A 7,302-nucleotide genomic window follows, 5' to 3' on the forward strand; every position below is an offset into this window, starting at 1 on the left:
TGGGGCCTTTGGCAGGTGATCATGGTTAGCTGAGGTCACCAGGGGATCAGGACCATTGGTAACTGAAGGGGGCGCCAGAGCTTCAAGTCCTGCCACTGAGGACACAGCAGGAAGGCGGCTGTCTGCAAAGCCAGGAAGGGAGTCCTCACCGGAACCCCACCCCGCCAGCACCCTGATCTTGGACTTCCCGGCCCCCCACGCTGTGAGACATAAACCACTCAGTCTGTGGTGTCACCGTCGTTCGAGCAGCCCAAGCTGACTGAGACGACCGCTTCCATGCCTGGCATTTGCTCGTCTCTTTCTAACCAAGAAGATTGAATGACAGTATTTTTAATTTTGTGTTTACGTTTTCCCTTCCCCTTGTCTCTGCGTAGCCAGCGGTAACTGGCTTTCCATCTATAGCAGCAGCAACCGTAGCACCTGCTAGCTGCGGTGCCTGCCTAAAGGGTCCCCACGTGTAACTCATTTAGTCCTCGGAAGGGGTAAGACACTGTCATCGTTCCCGCTTTGTGGAGGAGACAACCCAGTCACAGAGAGGTTACAGCGCCTGCCCAAGGTCACACAGCTAGTAAGTACCGGAGCTGGGGTTTGAACTCAGGAATTCCTGGGAGACCATTCTGTTACTACTTGGCCGATGTGTGATATCATGTTTCCTTTTAAAATGTATTTACAGAAAAGAGGGGAGGGAGGCTGGCTGAGAGCCCATTTAAAGAAAAACCTTAAGTAAATAACAAAGGGTGTACGACAGGGCAATGACAAAATGGTGACCGTGGTTTTGGATAACTGGGACGTGGGGAACACTGGACACTCCAGAAATGTGCAGTTCTGTTGACGACAAATGCAGGAAGCTCAGACAGTTGCTTATCTACAGGGACCAATGTCTGCCTTTGGCGGTGCTGGGCTCCTTGCATTTGACCTTGCTCAAGGCTGAGGTCTGAGGTCGTTTGGGCGGGGTGCCCATGTCTCGTGAAGGGCTGTCACTTGGCAGGTGGTTTCAGTGACCGTCTGCGGCGTGAGTGTGGGTGGGGCTGACCTTCAGCAGAAGTAATTAACGGGCGTTTGCACAGGACGGTCACTCACGTTCCACAGGGGACAGAGATGGGACAGTCTTAGCGCTGCCTTGGAGACAGCGGTGGGCGGCTCACCTGGTCGCCTCTGCTTTGTAAACAGGGCCAAATTCTAATCCGTACCTTCACTCTCGTCCTAAACCTGACCCTGACCCAACACTTACCCTGATTTGAACCTTCACCCTTACCCTAATCCATATCCTAGCCCTAACCCTGCCCGTCCCCGTCCCCTCACCCTAAGCTTTGCCACCGTCTTAACCCTTCCCCTGGTCCTAACCTCTACCGTAACCACAACCCTTATCCTGCTCTCCCTTAACCCTAACCCTAACCCTTACCCCAACCCTCCCTTTCGCCTCCTATCCACCCACCCATCTACTCCTTTATTCGGTTACTCGTTCTGCACTTGCTCTCTCTGGGGGCCAGCAGGGAAGAGGAGGCGCAGTTTAGCTGGGTAATTGAGGAACGTTTAATAAGAAGACTATTTATATTGAGATGAGTGGGATCAAGGGAGAGAAAGGGTAGACCGCTGGGGCAGAGGGAGGGCAGGGAGTTGGGGGAGCCCACAGACAGGTGGCGCTCTAGAGCAGGCCGGCTGGCAGGCGCTGGCAGGGAGATGGGGGGGGTGCTGGTGGCAGGAAGGGCACCCCCCACTTCTTCCTCCTCTTGCCTTCCTGGCCAGTAAAGGCCTCACTATTGGTTGGGCCTACCTGGAAGCCAGAGTGCAGAAGTATGCAGGTGTCAGCCCCCAACCCGGGGCATAGACAGGGCGGAGGGTGGCTCTGCGTGGGGAGCGGAGGGGACAGAGGGTATGAGCACACCTACTGTGTGCCGGGCACTGCTCTGGGCACAGGGAAACAGCAAGTGAGCGAGACACACTGAAATCCCCGCCTTCATGAAGCCTGCTCATGGGAGCAAACAGCAAGTTAGTGAATGACAGGGCAGTTTCCAACAGTGACAAATGCCATGAAATGAAAGCAGGCTAATGGGCAGAGCAGGGTCCGCTCACTTTTAGGGCTGGGTAGTAAATATTTTGGCTTTGTGAGCCCTGTGGTCTCTGTCACAACTACTCAACTCTGTCAAAAGTAGCCATAGACGATCCGCAAATGGGTGGGCATGGCTGTGTTCCAATAAAACTTTATTTATAAAAACAAGCAGTGGGCCGGATTTGGCTTGCTGATCCCTCAGCTGGAGAATGAGGAGGGGAAGTGGAAGTGGAGGGGAGGCGGGCAGGTGGCCTGGGCCAGGGGTTCCCATTCAACAACTCTCAGTTCATATCTGGCCCACAGATGCATTTTATTGAATCCCAGACAGGGTTTTTTGTTTTTGTTTTTGTGTTCTAAATGGAGGTGAAACTCACATATAACATAAAATGAATAATTTTAAAGAGTATGATTCAATGGCAATGGCATTTAGTACATTTACACTGTTGTGCAACCATCGCCTCATTTAGTTCCAAAACATTTTCATCACCCCAAAAGAAAACCCCATATTTATTATGCGATCACTTCCCATTTCCCCCTCCCAGATAGGATTTTTAAAATATGCAAATTAGTAAACATTGAGAGGAAAAGGAGAGTTTTCATTTAAACTCAGATTTCAGCTTCCTCTTGAAAAACAGGGATGTCCGGCACTGCCAAGTCTGCATTCCACCCTGGCAACAAATGGCAGCTACCCCCTTGACGTGGGGCCCAGGTGTTTGTCTTGCCAGAGTCCTCACCATCCCCTATTGTCTCCCCGACACGGAGATTGGGTGTCACTGGTTGCCACGTGCGGCACATTTCTGCTGTCACAGTAGAGCAAGGAAGAAAGCGAGATATTTCTTTTAAGGAGTGCCCTTTCCAAAGGGCAGGTGGATTGAGAGCGCTGTGTGTTTGAAGCAGATGAAGAATGAGCATTTTTCTCTGTGGAAATGATGCTCTTGTTAAGGTTTAATGCGTAAAGCGTGCGGGTGACAAGAGAATACAACCTAAGACATTACTAGGAGACGCATCTCTTTGATTTCACTCTATATTCCACCTGGCTTCTGGAGAGCAGACCTCATTCTCTATGCTCACTGTAGCTCATTCGCACAGAGACTCAGAGAGGGCCAGTGGCTTGCCCAAGGACACACAGCATGTTTGTCAGTGCAGAGCTGGGGCTGGAACTCAGGTTTCTGCTTACTCATTGTAGACTTGTTCCACTTTGTCATCCTCTGTGAATCTGTCTTCAGTTGCTACCTCTCCCTGGGGACAAACCCGCATCCTCACCGTCCCTGGGAGGACGTGCAGCCAGCGCTCTTCTTTAATCTCTCCGGCCGCATTTCATCTTTTCCAAGTGTTAATGGTGCTTCCCATCATGCAGTGCTCCAAACAAGCGCTGGGTTATCTTCCTGGCCCTCTGCCAGCTCAGAGAGATCAAAAAAGGATGATTCTATTATCTTTCGCTGAATACAAATTTTCATTATAGCCACCTCTGCTAAAGGCAGCTTGGCCAGAGCTGAACCAACCGTCTCTCCTTGCTTTGACTCCATGTCCCAACTTCCCCATTTATCGGGGATGACCCCGTATATCCAGGCTCTCAAACCTTGGACTGATAGATCTTTGAATCTTTTCTCGTTTACTTCCTCTACCCAAGTAGTTATGATTACAACTCATTATTATCAGGCATGCCCCCTGTTCCCCAGATAAACAATACGTGGCATTTTAAAAAGAGATAATCGGCCGGGCGCGGTGGCTCCCGCCTGTAATCCTAGCTCTCTGGGAGGCTGAGGCAGGCGGATTGCTCGAGGTCAGGAGTTAGAAACCAGCCTGAGCAAGAGCGAGACCCCGTCTCTACTATAAATAGAAAGGAATTAATTGGCCAACTGATATATATAGAAAAAATTAGCCGGGCATGGTGGCGCATGTCTGTAGTCCCAGCTACTCAGGAGGCTGACGCAGCAGGATCGCTTGAGTCCAGGAGATTGAGGTTGCTGTGAGCTAGGCTGACGCCATGGCACTCACTCTAGCCTGGGCAACAAAGCGAGACTCTGTCTCAAAAAAAAATAAAATAAAATAAAAAAATCAATCAATCAATAAATAAAAAGAGATAATGGTGAAATGATAGATACCCAAACAATGGAAGACTATGTACCACTGTAAATTATGCAACACAAGGAGCTGTAATTGTTTGGATCTTAGGGGTAATAATTAATCGCCTCTTTCCCCAACATCCGGGTTCAGAAGTAAGACAGAGGAGCCAGGTAGCTGGAGGTCAAACTATTAGCTTCATTACTGATAAATCTCATTGCAGAAAGTAACCATCTGAGGTTGGGTTTCCTTGAAGGAGGTGACATATGGGACACACGACATTTATTAGAGATCAACACCCATGTGAGGAAGGAGGAAGAGGAAGGGTTGGGCAGAGGGAGAAGTCCAGTTGCAACGTCAAAGCCCCCAGTCAACCCCAGGTCTGTCTGGAGCAAATATTATCTTTCCAGTCACAGGGAGGGGGCAAGGGGCAAGTAGAAGTCCTGTTCCTTTCTTTCCATGGGAACAACACGGAACTGTAAACATCCTCCTTTTATCGCATTGGCCAGAATGTAGTCACATGGCCGCATCTGGCTGCAAGGGAGGCTGGGAAGTGTAGTTTTAAGCCAGGCTACCATGGAATGGATTATCTATGGGACAACTGGCATTCTGATTAAAGATGGGATGAAAGGGACAGATAAAAAGGGTAATGTTGAGGGTAAATAGTAACTTATTATTTATATATAACTTGCTCTAATAAGCTTGCTTTATTGAGCAGTTAAGTGACAGCCCTTGTTACCGTGTTTAGTCCTTCCTTCAACTCCATGAGGCGATAGCCCTCTTTTAGTGACAAGGAGCTCGGAAAGAGCACAGACTCCCCCGAGATCACATGGCTTCCGGGGGCAGAGCTGGGACTGGAGACCTGGCTGGCCAACTGCAAATCCCGCCCTCTTCTCATGCCGGACAACCCTGAGCTGAACCCTGGTCCCGAATAACTGCGACCTTGGCCAAGTCTCTTCACCCCTCATCTGTAAACTGAGGACGATGGTGCCTGCCTGTCTTCATGCCTGTGGGGCCACATGTAGTCACATACTGTCTATGAAGGGCCTGGGACACAGTGGCTCCTTCTTCCTTTTGAGCAAGCGACTATTCCTCATTGGGCCTCAGTTTCCCTGTATGTAGAATGGAGGGGTGGGATTCAATCAGTGGTCCCCACATTTGGCTGTGCAGTAGGGTCACTCAAGCAGCTTGTTCGGATCCGAATTCTTGGAAACGGTGCCTGGTGCAGAGTGGAGAATCATATCCCGAATGAATGAGTGAATGAACAAATGAATGTTCTTAAGTGCCTGAGGGCCTTTGAAAATACCCGAGGGCCTTTGAAAATACCCCGTTCCTTTTTTTTTTGAGACAGAGTCTCGCTTTGTTGCCCAGGCTAGAGTGAGTGCCATGGCGTCAGCCTAGCTCACAGCAACCTCAAACTCCTGGGCTCAAGGGATCCTCCTGCCTCAGCCTCCCGAGTAGCTGGGACTACAGGCATGCGCCACCATGCCCGGCTAATTTTTTCTATACATATTAGTTGGCCAATTAATTTCTTTCTGTTTTTTATAGTAGAGATGGGGTCTCACTCTTGCTCAGGCTGGTTTTAAACTCCTGACCTCGAGCAATCCTCCCACCTCAGCCTCCCAGAGTGCTAGGATTACAGGTGTGAGCCACTGCGCCCAGCCAATACCCTGTTCTTGAAAACATTTCCAGTTTATTCACAAACATCTGAACTCTGAATGAAGGCAAGGTTGATCCGATTTCAGCGGAACTTGAATTAACGAGGAGGTCAGGGATGCAGGCAGCGCGGCGTGCAGAAGAGGCCCTGGCTGCTGGGTGGGTCACAAGGTCTGAGTTCTCTGCTCATATTCGCGTGCACAGATCCGGGTCCCAGGTGTGTACCTGCAAAATGGGAATCATTGATATTTACCTGGCCTATTTCACAGCTTCGTTTCCAGCCTATTTCACAGCTTCGTTTCCAGGTTCAAGAGAACTGCTGTACAAGTGCTTTGGAAACCACGGAATCCTCTACCAATGAACTGGTTAGAATGAACTGGTTAATTCATTATGAATTGCCTGTCGACTCTGTACTAGGCACTGTGTGTGAGGTGCTGCAAATTTGGCTGTGACAAAGGTAGATGTGGTCCCCACTTTGTTGAAGTTTAAAACTTCGTGGAGGGCCGGGCGCAGTGGCTCACACCTGTAATCCTAGCACTCTGGGAGGCAGAGGCGGGAGGATTGCTTGAGGTCAGGAGTTCGAAACCAGCCTGAGCAAGAGCGAGACCCCGTCTCTACTATAAATAGAAAGAAATTAATTGGCCAACTAATATATATAGAAAAAATTAGCCGGGCATGGTGGCGCATGCCTGTAGTCCCAGCTACTCGGGAGGCTGAGGCAGGAGGATTGCTTGAGCCCAGGAGTCTGAGGTTGCTGTGAGCTAGGCTGACGCCACGACACTCACTCTAGCCTGGGCAACAAAGCGAGACTCTGTCTCAAAAAAAAAAAAAACAGAAAAACTTCGTGGAGGAGACAGATGACAAGTAAAGGAGCAAAAGAGCGTATAATTGCATTGTGTGAAGGGAAAAACGGCAGTGGGGGCGGGCAGGGGGAGGAGAGTGTGTGTGTCAGTGAGTGACAGAGAATACTGAGGGGGCTGGGGGGGTCTGAGTCACCTGTTTTAGGAGGTCAGAGAGAGCCTCTCTGGAGAGGGGACATTTAGGAAGAAACCCGAAGCATGGGAAGGAAGCAGCCAGCCGGAGAACGGGGAGAAGAGCTTTCTTGGCAGAGAAAACAGCACAAGCAAAGGGCCTGGGGTAGCTGTGCATGTTCTAGGAGTTAAAAGTGCAGCTGCAGGAGGCGAGGAAGGAGGCTAGCAGCCTGGAAAGATGCTGGAAATGTAGAAAGAGCCAGGTCGTGCCGGGAGGAGTGAGCCTCAGCGTGAGGACTTCGGTTGTGTTTCGAGTAGAGCGCGAAGCTGTGGATTGAAGGTCGCCCCCCAATTTCCTTAAAAAGAGAACAGAACTCTGGCAAGTGAACGGGTTATTATTAGCAGTGTCAACACCCACAATAAAAATAGTGGATGTTGGTCTCTGTCGTACAAAACATGCGTCCTTTCCCGATTGCCCTGAAAGCTTCACTTTCTCTGAGGTCGCCTCCTGTCTTCAAGACATCCTGCTGGGAAGGAGTTCCATTCTCCCCAGGCTTTTGG

This window comes from Microcebus murinus, chromosome 22 (genome assembly GCF_040939455.1).
Source record: "Microcebus murinus isolate Inina chromosome 22, M.murinus_Inina_mat1.0, whole genome shotgun sequence".
In the NCBI taxonomy this organism is placed as follows: Eukaryota; Metazoa; Chordata; class Mammalia; order Primates; family Cheirogaleidae; genus Microcebus; species Microcebus murinus.